Below are 19977 nucleotides of genomic sequence, written 5' to 3'. Positions count from 1 at the left end.
ATTGATGAATATTGGGTTAAAAAAAATTCAGATTAGATTACCATTAAAGATGTCCAACATCCCACCAGTTCTTATTTGATAACTTATTGCTCATAACGAATGAACCAGTGGTGGTATTATTATGTAAATCAATTAAAAACTTTATTTGAAAATGGTAGTATATATTTTTAAAAAGTAAACATGAAAATTACAGTACATTAGTTATACAAGAGAAAACAGTAACAGAACAGCAAGTAGATATTGCCATTACCTGGATCAGGAACTAAACTGGAAACATATACAAATCTACACTACACTACGTACAGAATTAACAATAGCGTGATATATCAAATGAACAAAGTCACAAGGGCCGTGATGAGGGTTCGAACATATGTCCGGGATGATCCCAGACGTGCCATAGTTGACTTTTTTATGTCTTTGACTGCAGGAGCCGTGTGAGGGCAGTATCACTCCCAGTTGCAATTCTTATGACCATGTCGGGGCTCTGTCGACTAAGGCGCATCTGGAATCATGCTGGACGTAGGTTCGAACCCTCATGACGGCCTTTAGGATTTGTTCATATACCAATCTTTTCAATGCTGGCAAGACTAAACAGATGTACAGCAATCTAAATACAAAGTTACATTTTAGGCAAAAATTGAGTGACAGTAATCTAAAAATTTCAAAGATGATATATTTTAAAGATAACATATATATCACAAATATAAGGTAATGAGACAATTTGTCATAGAACTAATATAAATTAATCATACCATGACATTGAATATATTAGCACAGCCTCAGTTTTAACAACACATTCTGTGCCTATCCTGCCTCAAATTCACCACAAACCCACAGCCCATATAGCCTCGGTCTGACTCTAATTGGACTAAAAATGCCTGCCAGTAATTCATCTTTATGTCACATTGTTTCTTTAATCGTGCCAAGCGGGGGGGGGGGGGGGGGGATCTCATCGAGTAAAGATATTCGAACCCCACAATAGATGAACTTAGATGAACTTACTAGGGTGAACCGATAGCTCTAGCCTTGAAATTGACCTTCAATAAGTGTCATACACTATAAAGGCTCGGCAATAAAATATTGGTAATACTAGCCTGAGGTAAGAAAATAGTTGTTTCCCTCATTTAACCAAATTAACTATTATTGGAATCTAAAAGCTGCGATTTAACGATACTTGAGGGAGAAAAGAGAAACATTGTTGCCATTATCAGTTAAGTAAGATAACTTATGTAGATGCAATAAACACCACCAAACGGAATTTATGATATCCTGCTTCACATTAGTTGACATCAAACCATACTGTTACGAGCCTTTCCGTAACCGGGTTTTTTTTAAACTATGACCCTACTCAAGTTCAGAGGTCCCTAACACTAAAAAATTTGCTTTCCTTGTGGATTTGTTCATTTGATGCATCATGCTGTTGTGATTTCTGTGTGTATATATGAGTGTGTTGTTGTATTTTAGAAGAAACTGAAGCTGCTAACCATTTAGTTCCATTTAAACACTCTCGGTGTCAATGTTTAAATTGGATATTAGAAACTTTAGATAGTATTTTCAACCTGAATGATAGGACCAACAACTAAGAATATATACATCGTATTCCTTTCAGCATATCGTTGGGATGCAGAAAAAAACGGCCTTTTATCCCACTGGGGGAAGCCCTAATATACACAAATAGCCATCGACTAAATGTACTAATACCCTTTGATAGTAAAAGATTAATTAAATGTAAAATTAAAGTAAATCGATTTTACCTCGATGACTCATACTCTAAGTTCGTTAATAACAACCACATCAACAAAGAATACTGTAAATCCTCAACAACTGCCTCAGTTATAACCACAGTCACATGTTGCAGAGTTGAGAACAGCTAACAGAATACATAAAGATTCTTACTGGGGTCCAATAACAACTACTCATGGGCAAAATAATAATAAGAATACAGAAATAGCACCAGAAAAAGTCAATGTCGATGAGAAAATGACAAATTGGGCTATTTCTATTATGTATCTCTCTTTTTTGATTAGTTTTATTAGTCACGTTTTATCTACTAGGAACAAATATATATAAATCATTATTGTCATTATTAATTGGTATTATAGCTCTTTTATTTATTACATTTATATTAACCTATCATCAATATCAATACAAATCAATTGTTTCTTATGCCCAGAAAATAGCCCCTCCAGCTAAACAACTTATAAATTTATTAAATAATTAAATTTCATGACACTTATTATTTTTGCTTCCCGATTCTCATCAACAATTTACACTTAAAGTTTCCCCTCCACTTAATAGAAAGTCACCGCTCACCGCATAATATTATTAATAAGAATGGAAAGGCAGTACTTACTGCCTGTACTGAACCCAAACCACCATCATCCATCACAACATGCGGGGGAATAAACCAGGCCTGAGAGATGGCAATATATATCAACCTAATAAACGAGTTGTGAATACAGCGCATACAGCGACCTGGCTCCAGCATGTACCATAAACGTTTAAAAACGAGCAAGAATAATTTAAACAATTATTTTATTGTGTTTAAGGTTTATCTGAATAATCCAACCATTTTGCTAGAAATTACCTACTTAATATTATCTATTAGATTAGGGAACTCCCCCAAAATGCTGTGCATACTAGTGGCTTTATAAAAATGTAAACACATCATGCTATGTACTCTCATAAACCCAATGTAACTTATTGTATATATATATAAATAAATAAATCAATAAATTATATATGACAATAATCCTTTAACTATTGACATTGCCATTGGCTTATATCCTGATAAAAACATCAACAAATATTTGAATCTCCTACTCTTTAAAAAAAGAACTTAATTAATAATAGGTAAAGTGATATGTAAGATGTTATCAACAGCAAACCTTATAAAACATTATATCTCAATACCTCTCTTAATATCATTCCAGTCGCATTTTAAATATGTTTTTAGATGAACTCAACATTATAAGAAAGAGTTGGTGTCTTGGAAAAGCTATTAAGCACATTAATAATAATAATCTACGGTTCGTTTTTATTTTGAGATTCCATGAGATTTTCTAGAAAAAACACAAGATAGTTATAAAGCATTATATCACTATACCGCTCTTAATACGGTTCCAATCTCGTTTTTTATGATTTTCGTAGATGGACACAACATTATAAGAAACTGTTGGGGTCTTGGAAAAGCTATTAAGCACATTAAAAATAATATTCTATGGTTCGTTTTCATTTTGAGACTTCTTGAGTTTCTCTAAAAGAAAACAGGCGATCGTTTGCCTAGCTCGCCAGGCTATGATCCCCAGCACACTCTACAGTGAGTTGGCCTGGCATTTCTTGTGAGAGCCCACCCACACTAAAATTAATGGTGAATATATGGGCATACAGTGCTCTGTCTCCAGCATGTACCGTAGCATTTTTAAATCGAGCAAGAATTATAATCTTTCAACTACTGACATTGCCATTGGCTTATATCCCAATAAAAACATCAACAAATATGTTGACCAGACCACACACTAGAAATTGAAGGGACGACGGCGTTTCGTTAATGTACCCAACATGAACTTGAGTCCTGGCTTTGTTGCTGTGGACTCTTCCCTTTCACAGTATATACTCAAATGCTCTAATCTTTCTAACAAACGTGACTTAACATAAGCTTTCCCCCTTCCATTTCTTTCTTTCTCTTTCCTTTTCTTTCTCTCTTCTCCCTTTTTCTGTTCATTGTCTTCTCCTACGCTCCCTTGCTATCCTCTTCTTTTTCCTATTACTTCTCCTTCGGTGGTTATAATAGGAGCTGCCTCGTATGGGCCAATAGGCCTGCTGCAGTTTCCATAACTACTATCCCCTACACCTGACTTTCCTCCTCAGCTCTCTCTTGCCTATTTATTGCCTGTCCCTACCTCCTCATCACAATCGACTTGAGAATGGTCCAGGACGGACCGAAACGTCGTCGTCCCTTCAATTTCTAGTGTGTGGTCTGGTCAACATACTTCAGCCACGTTATTGTGACTCATCGCCTGCATCAACAAATATTTGTATCCACCACTCTTTAAAAAAGTACTTTATAATTGGATGAAAATTAAGATTTAACAAGTAAATCATTTAACATAACTAAGTCACTAATTTATGTTCTACACATAATATAATAATAATATTTCAAATAAATCAATTGGAAACAATATTTTGAAAATAAAAAAAATCACTCGGTCTATTAGGCAAACCGGGTCTTGCATAGTAGGACGAGAAGTGCGTTCTGTCTACTAGGTACGACATATATATTTATATATATATATATATATATATATATATATATATATATATATATATATATATATATATATATATATATATATATATATAAATATATATATATATATATATATATATATATATATATATTATATATATATATATATATATATATATATATATATATATATATATACTATATATATATATATACATATATATATATATGTATATATATATATATATATATATATATATATATATATATATATATTGTGACGGTGTTTCCCCCCCCCCCCCTTGTAATTCTCCCACGCCTGCAGTAAGAGTCATGTCTACTTTTCCCAAGCGTTCTCTACGTTGCAGGCACAATTTGATATATGGGAGAAAGTGAAGTGTTCTCGGAGAGCCGAGAAATTTGTGAAATAGTAATATTTTGGCCTGTGGTTTAGGCCCTTTAGGGAGCCAAGATGGCGCTGGCCTCCCTGATCTCCCGCCAAAACCATGTGACGTCAGTGGCACCGGATTGGTCACCGACAGCAATGTGGCACCGGGAGCCAATGAAAACCTCCCGTGGCGAAAGTGACGTCACAAAGGAAGGGGGTCCAGGCCGCGCGCCACTCTGGCGCCATCAGTCGGACACGACACGTCATAGAGGTCGGACGTGCGACGGTTGGTCCTGTCAGTTGGACAGTTGTTTCCCGCTCCCATGGATTTACGCGTCACCTGAAGTCCGCCAGTACTCTGAGATGTCTTCCCTAGTTCATGTGTCGAACCGGAAGAGGGAATTGACGGTTATTTGAGCAACAAGTGCTCCAGTCAGGTACTGTGCCAGTAGCAGTGAAGCCGTGCAGTGACGTATGTGGCAGTTCACCAGTTCGTGACAGCGTAGTGGCTGACAGAGCCACTGGGTAGCTGAGGAAGAGAGGACTATTTGGGGAAACCGGACGACTGTAGCTGAGACGTAGGCGACAGCCGTTGCTGGGAGAAGACGACGGCCAGGAGACCGACTCCGACCTTCAAGAAGTTAAGAAGGAGGACGGACCTGCAGTGAGGAGGCACGGAGACGACGCGCTAAACGGTGGGACGACGAGAGGCTCCGGTAGGACACGACGACGTGTAGTGTGGGGGCGTTCCCGACACGAGGACCAGGAGCTACATCTCGACTCTCATCGGAGGATAGGGTGAAGTAGGTGTTTCTAGTTCCCTCCCCATTCCCCTTTAGTTAGCTATATTATTCGGCTATATTATCTAGCTTGAGGATTTTATATGTCGTGAGCAAATCTCACCCATGTCACGATAAAGCACCAGTGTGCTAAACAGTACTATCAAGAGTACTTGTAATATTCATGTTGATTATTGGTGTGTACAGGCACCAGGAACAAGTGATAAATTTACTGTGTTGTGTATATCTTTCTATAGATTTTGATATGAACATATAGTGGTAAATTATATATAATATTATGCCAGTTTTTGAAAGTTAGGCTGTGTGCCCAGAAATCATTTATTTTCCATGTATTGATATTTGATGTATCTACATTATGTATGCTATGTTTATGCAGTGATGAGTCATTCGTGAGTACATTGAATTATTGCGTTATCGCCCACGAGAGAAAGTACTGAAAACTCCAGTGTTAATATTTCATAATATATTGTTGAATGAATAACAGTGTAAGACCATTACAGTGAGTCATTATAGCATTGATTGTAGAAAAGACTGTTTGAGCCTGAGTACAGTGTAACCAAGTGATACGTGTTGTTGTAGCCAATATCGTGTGTGCGAGTTCATAGTAATATTGGAGAATTTAAAGAAACAGCGCGCGTGAATCTAGAAAACAAGCAAAGAGCTTCCGCGCGGAGTGGCCAGGCGATCAGCTGTTCTTGACACTTGATGAGGAGGGGGAGGTGTTGCCCCCTAGTGATCACATACTATTCGTGGGAATTACCAGCCGCGTCAGGATCAGTTGATTTATTGATTATTGTTTGGCTTTGTGACATTTTTCATACATTTTAAATAAAATACAAAACTATCTTTGTGTTTATATCATCCCCTCCATTGATCTTGTGGCTATATTATACTGGTAAGCATAGAGTGATAACAATAAGTACCTGCCTGATCCCTGATCTTTTGAGTGTGACCTTGCCAAGGCTACCACTAATTCCACCAGTCCACTGATGGTGTTACTGGCCACCTAAAACACCAGTTGGCGACCTTGTGGTTAACCGTAGAGCCCGATTGTTGGGGAGGGCACACGATAGTCAAGTGAACGAGTCGTGTTCTCACTCTTTCTTAATAAGAGGCCGTTAAGATCGACTGGGAGACTCTCTTGGCGTGCAGTGGCGCCGTGAGGATCGAGTGAAGACCCGCAGGGCTACGGTGAGTTACCTTGAGCATAACTACTGCTCACCCCAGAGTAAGGGTAGAGAATAATAGAGAGGTGAAACCCCAACAATATATATATATATATATATATATATATATATATATATATATATATATATATATATATATATATATATATATATATATATGCGAACAAGCCTGAATGGTCCCCAGGACTATATGCGAATGAAAACTCACACCCCAGAAGTGACTCGAACCCATACTCCCAGAAGCAACGCAACTGGTAACTACAGGGCGCCTTAATCCGCTTGACCATCACGGCCGTCATAAGGAAGTGATAGCCGAGGCTATTTGAGCCACTTCCCCGACGGCAACTCGGATGGTAATCTTGGGCATAGCATTTCACCAAATCACCTCATTCTTTGGGGCACACGTGAGGAACACAAATGCGAACAAGCCTGAATGGTCCCCAGGACTATATGCGAATGAAAACTCACACCCCAGAAGTGACTCGAACCCATACTCCCAGAAGCAACGCAACTGGTAACTACAGGGCGCCTTAATCCGCTTGACCATCACGGCCGTCATAAGGAAGTGATAGCCGAGGCTATTTGAGCCACTTCCCCGACGGCAACTCGGATGGTAATCTTGGGCATAGCATTTCACCAAATCACCTCATTCTTTGGGGCACACGTGAGGAACACAAATGCGAACAAGCCTGAATGGTCCCCAGGACTATATGCGAATGAAAACTCACACCCCAGAAGTGACTCGAACCCATACTCCCAGAAGCAACGCAACTGGTAACTACAGGGCGCCTTAATCCGCTTGACCATCACGGCCGTCATAAGGAAGTGATAGCCGAGGCTATTTGAGCCACTTCCCCGACGGCAACTCGGATGGTAATCTTGGGCATATCATTTCACCAAATCACCTCATTCTTTGGGGCACACGTGAGGAACATAAATGCGAACAAGCCTGAATGGTCCCCAGGACTATATGCGAATGAAAACTCACACCCCAGAAGTGACTCGAACCCATACTCCCAGAAGCAACGCAACTGGTAACTACAGGGCGCCTTAATCCGCTTGACTATCATGGCCGTCATAAGGAAGTGATAGCCGAGGCTATTTGAGCCACTTCCCCGACGGCAACTCGGATGGTAATAATTACCATCCGAGTTGCCGTCGGGGAAGTGGCTCAAATAGCCTCGGCTATCACTTCCTTATGACGGCCGTGATGGTCAAGCGGATTAAGGCGCCCTGTAGTTACCAGTTGCGTTGCTTCTGGGAGTATGGGTTCGAGTCACTTCTGGGGTGTGAGTTTTCATTCATATATATATATATATATATATATATATATATATATATATATATATATATATATATATATATATATATATATATATATTTATATATATATATATATATATATATATATATATATATATATATATATATATATATATATATATATATATATATATATATACTTACACCAAATACAGGTGTATTTGCGGCAATACGGACGGCATGGCCTTCTCTGCCAAAGGACAGGAGGATGGCATGCAAGACACGGCGAGGTCAATGACATTATTAAGAGAAGCCTTACCACAGCTAATTGTCCAGCAGAGAGAGATCCCCATTACATAATGTCCCGCAACTCTGATGAGCCTGTCGGTCGCCCAGACGGAATCACGGTGAACCCTTGGAAGAATGGTAGACAGTTGGTGTGGGACTACACCTGCGTTTCAACTTTAGCCAATACCTATGTTGACTTCAGTGCTACGCAAGCAGGAGGAGGTTCCAATCACCGGGAAGCGGCCAAGTCACGTAAATACAGAAACCTTGAGCACCACTACAATTTTGTCCCCATTGCCTCAGAGAAACTTGGTGCCTGGGGAAAAAGTGCTGCTAGCTTTTTGAAGGAGTTGGGGTCTAAGCTAATCGAAACAACTAGAGACCCTAGAGCTTCCTGTTTTCTTTTTCAGCGCCTTAGTGTGGCAATCCAGAGAGAAAATGCTCAGTGTATCCGTGGTTCCTGCCCGCCATCTGAGGAGCTGGAGTAGCTATACAACTTGTGACAAGCAGCCTTGTACCCTGCATGTAACCAATATATGAACTTTTTTCTGTAATGACATTTTGAAATAAAGTAGATAAATATACACACATACCAAAAGAATAGGGGTGGTAGGAGAAGAAAATATCAAAGTGTTCAGTGAGTATTTACAAGATCTTCTCTGAGTACTCCTTATTTTCTTCTCCGAGGCTATGGGTCCCTACACTTGCACCAGAGGTGGTACCCCTTTTTTATTTAAATATATATATATATATATATATATATATATATATATATATATATATATATATATATATATATATATATATATATATATATATATAAATATATATATATATATATATATATATATATATATATATATATATAAATATATATATATATATATATAAATATATATATATATATATATATATATATATATATATATATATATATATAAATATATATATATATATATATATATATATATATATATATGTCATACCTAGTAGCCAGAACGCACTTCTCAGCCTACTATGCAAGGCCCGATTTGCCTAATATGCCAAGTTTTCCTGAATTAATATATTTTCACTATTTTTTTTTCTTATGAAATGATAAAGCTACCAATTTCATTATGTATGAGGTCAATTTTGTTTTATTGGAGATAAAATTAACGTAGATATATGACGGAACCTAACCAACCCTACCTAACCTAACCTAACCTATCTTTATAGGATAGGTTAGGTTAGGTAGTCGAAAAACAATTATTTCATGAAAACTTGGCTTATTAGGCAAATCGGGCCTTGCATAGTAGGCTGAGAAGTGAGTTCTGGCTACTAAGTACGACATATATATATATATATATATATATATATATATATATATATATATATATATATATATATATATATATATATATATATATATATATATATATATATATATATATATATATATATATATATATATATATATATATATATATATATATATATATTTAAATAAAAAAGGGGTACCACCTCTGGTGCAAGTGTAGGGACCCATAGCCTCAGAGAAGAAAATAAGGAGTACTCAAAGAAGATCTTGTATATATGTCGTACCTAGTAGCCAGAACTCACTTCTCGGCCTACTATTCAAGGCCCGATTTGCCTAATAAGCCAAGTTTTCCTGAATTAATATATTTTCTCCTAATTTTTTTTCTTATGAAATGATAGCTACCCATTTCATTATGTATGAGGTCAATTTTTTTATTAGAGTTAAAATTAACGTAGATATATGACCGAACCTAACCAACCCTACCTAACCTATCTTTATAGGTTAGGTTAGGTTAGGTAGCGGAAAAAATTAGGTTAGGTTGCCTAAAAACAATTAATTCATGAAAACTTGGCTTATTAGGCAAATCAGGCCTTGCATAGTAGGCTGAGAAGTGCGTTCTGGCTACTAGGTACGACATATACACACACATATATATATATATATATATATATATATATATATATATATATATATATATATATATATATATATATATATATATATACATATATATATATATTTATATATATATATATATATATATATATATATATATATATATATATATATATATATATATATATATATATATATATATATATATATATATATATATATATATATATATATATATATATATATAGTTGCATATGTCCTGGGGACCATTCAGGCTTGTTCGCATATATATATATATATATATATATATATATATATATATATATATATATATATATATATATATATATATATATATATATATATGTAACAATGACCACAAAAACACTGATCCAAGTATGCAAAATAACCACATGTGAAAAATAGAAAAATGCTTAACGCGTTTTCGGCTAATTCGCCTTCATCAGAGCAAAGTAGAATGAAGATCATTCCAAATCTTCATTCTACTTTGCTCTGGTGAAGGCGAATTAGCCGAAAACGCGTTAAGCATTTTCTATTTTTCACATGTGGTTATTTTGCATATATATATATATATATATATATATATATATATATATATATATATATATATATATATATATATATATATATATATATATATATATATATATATTAGTATATTTTGGTAGCAGTCTTTCCTGTAGACATATTTTATTAAATATGACCGAAAAAGTAAGATTAATAATTCTAACACGAATTTTCTCAATCTTTCGTACATTATGCTTCACTGTTGGAGGTAAATCAAAAATCACTTCTCCAAAATTCATTTTTATTTCTAGTCTGACGCGACACGGGCGCGTTTCGTAAAACTTATTACATTTTCAAAGACTTCACAAATACACAACTGATTAGAACTTGCATTTCCCTGATTTTATATCTACATTTGAGTGAGGTGGGAAGGGTGATGTGGCATTACATTTGAGTGAGGTGGGAAGGATGATGTGGCATTAGAGGATATTAATAGGGTATTAAAAGTATCAACACAAGACAGAACACGAAACAATGGATATTGAATAGAAGTGTTTGTAGAAAGCCTATTGGTCCACATTTCTTGATGCTTCTATATTGGAGCGGAGTCTTGAGGTGGGTAGAATATAGTTGTGCAATAATTGGCTGTTGATTGCTGGTGTTGACTTCTTGATGTGTAGTGCCTCGCAAACGTCAAGCCGCCTGCTATCGCTGTATCTATCGATGATTTCTGTGTTGTTTTCTAGGATTTCTCTGGCGATGGTTTGGTTATGGGAAGAGATTATATGTTCCTTAATGGAGCCCTGTTGTTTATGCATCGTTAAACGCCTAGAAAGAGATGTTGTTGTCTTGCCTATATACTGGGTTTTTTGGAGCTTACAGTCCCCAAGTGGGCATTTGAAGGCATAGACGACGTTAGTCTCTTTTAAAGCGTTCTGTTTCGTGTCTGGAGAGTTTCTCATGAGTAGGCTGGCCGTTTTTCTGGTTTTATAGTAAATCGTCAGTTGTATCCTCTGATTTTTGTCTGTAGGGATAACGTTTCTATTAACAATATCTTTCAGGACCCTTTCCTCTGTTTTATGAGCTGTGGAAAAGAAGTTCCTGTAAAATAGTCTAATAGGGGGTATAGGTGTTGTGTTAGTTGTCTCTTCGGAGGTTGCATGGCTTTTCACTTTCCTTCTTATGATGTCTTCGATGAAACCATTGGAGAAGCCGTTATTGACTAGAACCTGCCTTACCCTACAGAGTTCTTCGTCGACTTGCTTCCATTCTGAGCTGTGGCTGAGAGCACGGTCGACGTATGCGTTAACAACACTCCTCTTGTACCTGTCAGGGCAGTCGCTGTTGGCATTTAGGCACATTCCTATGTTTGTTTCCTTTGTGTAGACTGCAGTGTGGAAACCTCCGCCCTTTTCCATGACTGTTACATCTAGAAAAGGCAGCTTCCCATCCTTTTCCGTCTCGTAAGTGAAACGCAGCACGGAACTCTGCTCAAATGCCTCCTTCAGCTCCTGCAGATGTCTGACATCAGGTACCTGTGTAAAAATGTCGTCAACATACCTGCAGTATATGGCCGGTTTCAAGTTCATGTCGACTAAGACTTTTTGCTCGATGGTACCCATGTAGAAGTTTGCAAACAGGACACCTAGGGGAGAACCCATAGCGACCCCATCTACTTGCTTATACATATGCCCATCCGGGCTCAAGAAGGGTGCCTCTTTAGTACAAGCTTGGAGTAGTTTCCTCAGAATACTTTCTGGCATGTCAAGAGGAGTACAGGCTGGATCACGATACACTCTGTCGGCTATCATTCCGATTGTCTCGTCCACAGGTACGTTGGTAAACAGCGATTCTACGTCCAACGAGGCTCTTATCCCTGTGGCCCGTGCGCCCCGCAGTAAGTCCACAAATTCCTTTGGAGACTTCAGGCTGAAGGCGCAAGGAACATAAGGAGTCAGCAGGCCGTTGAGTCGCTTTGCCAATCTGTACGTGGGTGTGGGTATCTGGCTAATGATTGGCCGAAGTGGGTTTCCAGGCTTGTGCGTCTTGACATTTCCATACGCATATCCAGGTTTATATTCCCCAATGATCTTTGGCAGGTGGAGTCCGGATTTCTTGGCGTTCACAGTTTCGATCAGTTTGTTGACCTTTGCTTTTAATTCGGCTGTAGTGTCCTTCGTTACCCTTTGGAACTTAGTTTGGTCAGAGAGTATGATGTTCATTTTCGCCAGATATTCGTCTTTTTTAAGAATGACATATATTGGCGACTTGTCACCTCTCCTGACAACTATCTCCTTGTTCTCACGAAGGCTTTTAGCTGCCGCTCTAAGCTCGGGGGACAGTATGGTGCTTCTGTAGTTGCCTCGATTCTTTCCTCCTTCTGCAATAAGTTCTGCTTGTAAGGTATCTTTGGTAGTGACCTTCTTTTGTGTCTCGAGGTCGAATATGTCGTCCAACAGAATTTCCAACTCCACTTTCCGGGCCATTTCACTCGGTCTGGACATAACATGACAGTTTATGCCCAGATTTAGGAGAGTGACTTGGTCCTCAGTGAGGTTAATTCCTGCAAGGTTCAGGAAGCCATCTCTTGGTCGTGGAATTGCCATAGGTCCTCCATATAATGTTGTTAGTTTCTTGATAATCCTTGTTTCAGACTAGAAATAAAAATGAATTTTGGAGAAGTGATTTTTGATTTACCTCCAACAGTGAAGCATAATGTACGAAAGATTGAGAAAATTCGTGTTAGAATTATTAATCTTACTTTTTCGGTCATATTTAATAAAATATGTCTACAGGAAAGACTGCTACCAAAATATACTAATGTTAAAGTGCACGACCCAGCAGCAAGGAATCAAGCCTTCACGATAAAATATCGCCAGGATCTGATTCGTGATCAGATATACAAGGCAGAGAATGAAATCAAAGACAAAAAAACGCAACTACTTCATGCTACAAACGAGTGGAGAAATAGCAACATCGACCATAGTATCCGTACCCGCATTGAACAACACCTCGACATCCTCACAGACCAACATCACCTCAGCACTGAAACAAGGATTATCAAGAAACTAACAACATTATATGGAGGACCTATGGCAATTCCACGACCAAGAGATGGCTTCCTGAACCTTGCAGGAATTAACCTCACTGAGGACCAAGTCACTCTCCTAAATCTGGGCATAAACTGTCATGTTATGTCCAGACCGAGTGAAATGGCCCGGAAAGTGGAGTTGGAAATTCTGTTGGACGACATATTCGACCTCGAGACACAAAAGAAGGTCACTACCAAAGATACCTTACAAGCAGAACTTATTGCAGAAGGAGGAAAGAATCGAGGCAACTACAGAAGCACCATACTGTCCCCCGAGCTTAGAGCGGCAGCTAAAAGCCTTCGTGAGAACAAGGAGATAGTTGTCAGGAGAGGTGACAAGTCGCCAATATATGTCATTCTTAAAAAAGACGAATATCTGGCGAAAATGAACATCATACTCTCTGACCAAACTAAGTTCCAAAGGGTAACGAAGGACACTACAGCCGAATTAAAAGCAAAGGTCAACAAACTGATCGAAACTGTGAACGCCAAGAAATCCGGACTCCACCTGCCAAAGATCATTGGGGAATATAAACCTGGATATGCGTATGGAAATGTCAAGACGCACAAGCCTGGAAACCCACTTCGGCCAATCATTAGCCAGATACCCACACCCACGTACAGATTGGCAAAGCGACTCAACGGCCTGCTGACTCCTTATGTTCCTTGCGCCTTCAGCCTGAAGTCTCCAAAGGAATTTGTGGACTTACTGCGGGGCGCACGGGCCACAGGGATAAGAGCCTCGTTGGACGTAGAATCGCTGTTTACCAACGTACCTGTGGACGAGACAATCGGAATGATAGCCGACAGAGTGTATCGTGATCCAGCCTGTACTCCTCTTGACATGCCAGAAAGTATTCTGAGGAAACTACTCCAAGCTTGTACTAAAGAGGCACCCTTCTTGAGCCCGGATGGGCATATGTATAAGCAAGTAGATGGGGTCGCTATGGGTTCTCCCCTAGGTGTCCTGTTTGCAAACTTCTACATGGGTACCATCGAGCAAAAAGTCTTAGTCGACATGAACTTGAAACCGGCCATATACTGCAGGTATGTTGACGACATTTTTACACAGGTACCTGATGTCAGACATCTGCAGGAGCTGAAGGAGGCATTTGAGCAGAGTTCCGTGCTGCGTTTCACTTACGAGACGGAAAAGGATGGGAAGCTGCCTTTTCTAGATGTAACAGTCATGGAAAAGGGCGGAGGTTTCCACACTGCAGTCTACACAAAGGAAACAAACATAGGAATGTGCCTAAATGCCAACAGCGACTGCCCTGACAGGTACAAGAGGAGTGTTGTTAACGCATACGTCGACCGTGCTCTCAGCCACAGCTCAGAATGGAAGCAAGTCGACGAAGAACTCTGTAGGGTAAGGCAGGTTCTAGTCAATAACGGCTTCTCCAATGGTTTCATCGAAGACATCATAAGAAGGAAAGTGAAAAGCCATGCAACCTCCGAAGAGACAACTAACACAACACCTATACCCCCTATTAGACTATTTTACAGGAACTTCTTTTCCACAGCTCATAAAACAGAGGAAAGGGTCCTGAAAGATATTGTTAATAGAAACGTTATCCCTACAGACAAAAATCAGAGGATACAACTGACGATTTACTATAAAACCAGAAAAACGGCCAGCCTACTCATCAGAAACTCTCCAGACACGAAACAGAACGCTTTAAAAGAGACTAACGTCGTCTATGCCTTCAAATGCCCACTTGGGGACTGTAAGCTCCAAAAAACCCAGTATATAGGCAAGACAACAACATCTCTTTCTAGGCGTTTAACGATGCATAAACAACAGGGCTCCATTAAGGAACATATAATCTCTTCCCATAACCAAACCATCGCCAGAGAAATCCTAGTAAACAACACAGAAATCATCGATAGATACAGCGATAGCAGGCGGCTTGACGTTTGCGAGGCACTACACATCAAGAAGTCAACACCAGCAATCAACAGCCAATTATTGCACAACTATATTCTACCCACCTCAAGACTCCGCTCCAATATAGAAGCATCAAGAAATGTGGACCAATAGGCTTTCTACAAACACTTCTATTCAATATCCATTGTTTCGTGTTCTGTCTTGTGTTGATACTTTTAATACCCTATTAATATCCTCTAATGCCACATCATCCTTCCCACCTCACTCAAATGTAATGCCACATCACCCTTCCCACCTCACTCAAATGTAGATATAAAATCAGGGAAATGCAAGTTCTAATCAGTTGTGTATTTGTGAAGTCTTTGAAAATGTAATAAGTTTTACGAAACGCGCCCGTGTCGCGTCAGACTAGAAATAAAAATGAATTTTGGAGAAGTGATTTTTGATTTACCTCCAACAGTGAAGCATAATGTACGAAAGATTGAGAAAATTCGTGTTAGAATTATTAATCTTACTTTTTCGGTCATATTTAATAAAATATATATATATATATATATATATATATATATATATATATATATATATATATATATATATGTGTGTGTGTATATCACGAAAATAAACACGTGATTAAGAATGTGACAATGTCAGACCACGGAGGAAAATTGAAACAGGAAATTTCCTTAAGTACTTTCGTATATTAAATACATCTTCAGAAGGTCATTTTACAGATCGAGTGATGGGTATAAATAGGCAGGAGAGAGTGGTGAAGTAAGGTGAGGTACAATACTTGGACAACGCAGAAGGCAAATTGGCCCATCAGATGCACCCAATTAGCCCATCCGATGTAGCCCAATGGCCCATCTGATACAGCAGACATACAAGCATAATACATAGGTAATTATAACATAAAGAGGTAAATATATACAATAAATTAGTGAGACAAATGTTTTTCAATGATTCTACTTAAATCGCCCTTTAGCTGATCTATTATAAATGGATCTAAGTTATATAGACCACTGCTAATATTCAAATTACTTTCTTTGGTGATCTGTATCAAAGCGGATTCAATTATGTTTCTGTTATAGGTGCTTTTACAATTTGTTATTGAAGACGCACTCTCCCAATCAATTTGGTGAGCGTTTTCTGACAAATGCACAAACAAAGCATTAGATAATTGGCCATGTCTTACAGAGTATTTATGTTGCGATATTCTACATTTTAAATCTTTAGATGTTTGCCCGACATAGAACTTATTACATTCCTTACAAGGTATTTTATAAATGACGCAATTATCACTACGAGGGCTGTTCCTTACTAATAGCTTACCAACAGTGTTTTCGTAGCTAAACATTACATCTATATTAAAAAGTTGCAAGGCCTTGACAATATTCTCAAACCCAGAGAAATATGGTAAACATAACACATTCTTTGGGCGAGTCCTTTCACTGCATACATTATTATAATATGTACGACGAGCTTTGTTACGACAAACTTCCAAAAAATTCAGTGGGTAACAAAGCTTAAGACCAATCGAATCAATATTCTTAAATTCTTCATCTAAGAATTCTGGACTCACAACTCGAAGAGCTCTTAGATACATTGAAGAAAAAATTGACTTTTTTACATTGTATTTATGCCCTGAAAAATAATGAACATAAGATAAATTGTTCGAAGGTTTTCTGTAAACACTAAACTTTAATGAAGAGTTTTCCCTATGAATAAGCACATCTAGGAATGGCAAACATTTATCAATTTCAGTCTCCATAGTAAATTTCAATTTCAGTCAATTTATCAATTTATCATTTTACCATTTATCAATTTCAGTCTCCAGACCTCCGTGGTCTGACATTGTCATATATATATATATATATATATATATATATATATATATATACATATATATATATATATATATATATATATATATATATATATATATATATATGTATATATATATATATATATGTATATATATAACCCAACAGGGTGACCCTCTTGCTCCTCTCCTTTTCTGCTTAGTCATCAAACAAGTCACAGAGGTCCTGTCCAGCGAACTTAACATCTGGTTCTTGGATGATGGTACCCTAGCTGGTTCCCAAGACTCCCTCCTGGAGGACAACAGAAAAATCCAGGAGCAAGGTGCAGTTTTTGGCCTCACCCTGAACCCTTCTAAATGTGAAATAATATGTTCCAACCAGGGCATCGTAGAGAGAATAGAGGGTCTTCTGCCTATATCCATAAAACTAAACCTGAAGACAGCACACTCCTAGGAGTGTGGAGTGTCATTTTTTGTAACAAAGTTCAAATAAAGCAAATATATATGTGTACATACAAAAGAATAGGGGTGGTAGGAGAAGATAATATTAGTGTTCAGTGAGAAACCACAAGGTCTCCTCTGAATACTTTTTATTTTCTTCTCCGAGGCTATGGGTCCCTACATTGGCATTAGAGGTATATATATATATATATATATATATATATATATATATATATATATATATATATATATATATATATATATATTGTGACGATAATCTCTTTCAAGAGAGATTGAGCCTGCTCTTCTCTACATGAAGTTACGTTTATTATTCAAGATTAAGATGCTACCTTCAAGATACGTCTCTCAGTAGCACAAAACGTTTTGACCAGGAGGCAAAACGTATCCATGACTCACCCCCTACTCCACTCCCTCCATGCCGGCTCGTCATCCAACCTGTCGTCTTAAAAAGAACGTCAACATTTGCCGTTTGACTCTACGGCTGTTTTTGGACGTTATTTTGTGTAAAACTACGTCTATTTTCGCTTCCATGGACTATCTCTTGTTATACAATGAAATACCACACTCTTATTATTCTATAACTCACTGACTATGCTCTGATATTTGTTCTTCAAGTAAAAATATATATATTTTTGCCTTAATTAGGCCATAATCCAGAAAATTCCAGCCTATCGATCTTTATATTTAGGAAAACATCTAATAAATTTGGAAATGAATTTTTCGTTCGCCGACAGTTGCCTGTTACTATTTAACCCTCCATGCTTTAATGTCGCTGGTCATTGTGACTTTCCCAGGATTTATATAGGTTTTGTAGTAGCATTTAGTCAGACTACAGTAATTTAACTAATGGGAAACCTCTATAGTTGTCGTAAATTAATAATAATCATTTATCAAATAATAAATTAGCAAACATATGCAACATTTTATGTTACGACTTTTCGGGTAGGCCGTTCTGTTTGTTTACAACCCCAATGGTTCAAAATACACAATACTTTTAATATATAAGTGACTAAGTATGCTCTAATATATGGTCCTCAATGAAAATTATCGTTTTTTTTTTTGTTAATTTGTCCATAGTGAATAAGATTCCTTACTGTTGATCTTTATATTAAGAAAAACATCTAAACAAATTGGTATTGTGTTTTCGTTCAGATAAAGTTTCCAGATACTATTTCCTAGTTATCAATTAATGTAGGTGGTTATTTTAATTCGCGGCTACCTGGGGCTTTCTCCCATTATACAATATAAATGTACTCACTAACTATTCTCTGGTATCTGTTCTTCAAGTAAAATTACCTATTTTTTTGTTTAATTAGTCCATAATTCATAAAATTCCTTCAGGTCGATCTTTATATTTAGAAAAACATCTAATCAATTTGGAATTTAATTTTTCGTTCACCTGCAGTTACCAGCTACTATTTCATTGTTATATTTTATGTCGCTGGTCATTACAATTTTCCAAGAATTTAAACAGCTAAACAGCAAGTAGCATCTTGTTAGAATTACAGGAATTTACCTATGGAGAACCTCGATAGCTGCCGAAAATTATTAATGATTATATATGTAATTTAAAATAATGAATTATATACCATTTCGTATGTTACGTCTTTGGCGGGTAGGCGGTTCTGCGGGTTTACAACCGAATTGTTTAAAAATCACACTATTTTAAATGTATGAGTCACTAGTATGCTCTGATATATGTTCTGCAATGAAAATAAAGATTGTTTTGTTGTTAATTACTCCATAAATGTGTAATGTGTTAATTCAGTCTAAAATCTTTTTGCAACGTTTATATGCGATATACGAAGCTGGAAACTACCTAATATTTAAAAATAATAGTTACAACGTTCTATTAATATATAATGTTGAAATAAATATCACACAAAGTCTGTGTATCTGTTCTTAGATGTCTTATAAATTTTTATTTAAAATAGTATTAATGATTTTTATGAAACTTGAGTAAAAATTATGTTAATTATTATTAATCTAATTGTTATTATTTTAAGTAAAAGAATTGCAAGTATTCGCATAACCACGGGATCTCTGTTTGTGTATGAATGCACGGATTTGTTTTTGTTATGAGATGGACGCCTTAGAAAGCA

The 19977-nt window shown here is 37.1% G+C and overlaps 1 long non-coding RNA gene across 1 annotated transcript in view; it reads left to right on the top strand.

The window, feature by feature from the left end:
• Nucleotides 1-19923: 19923 nt before the first annotated feature.
• Nucleotides 19924-19977, top strand: part of LOC138357467 (uncharacterized) — an 8596-nt gene continuing 8542 nt past the window's right edge. Inside the window, exon 1 of the long non-coding RNA XR_011225023.1 lies at nt 19924-19977. This exon is cut by the window's right edge and continues 67 nt beyond it. This is a non-coding gene — a long non-coding RNA (uncharacterized lncRNA).

This window comes from Procambarus clarkii, chromosome 78 (genome assembly GCF_040958095.1).
Source record: "Procambarus clarkii isolate CNS0578487 chromosome 78, FALCON_Pclarkii_2.0, whole genome shotgun sequence".
Lineage (NCBI taxonomy): Eukaryota > Metazoa > Arthropoda > Malacostraca > Decapoda > Cambaridae > Procambarus > Procambarus clarkii.
Note: the sequence above shows the minus strand (reverse complement) of the source record. Positions and strands in the feature narration are given on the sequence as shown.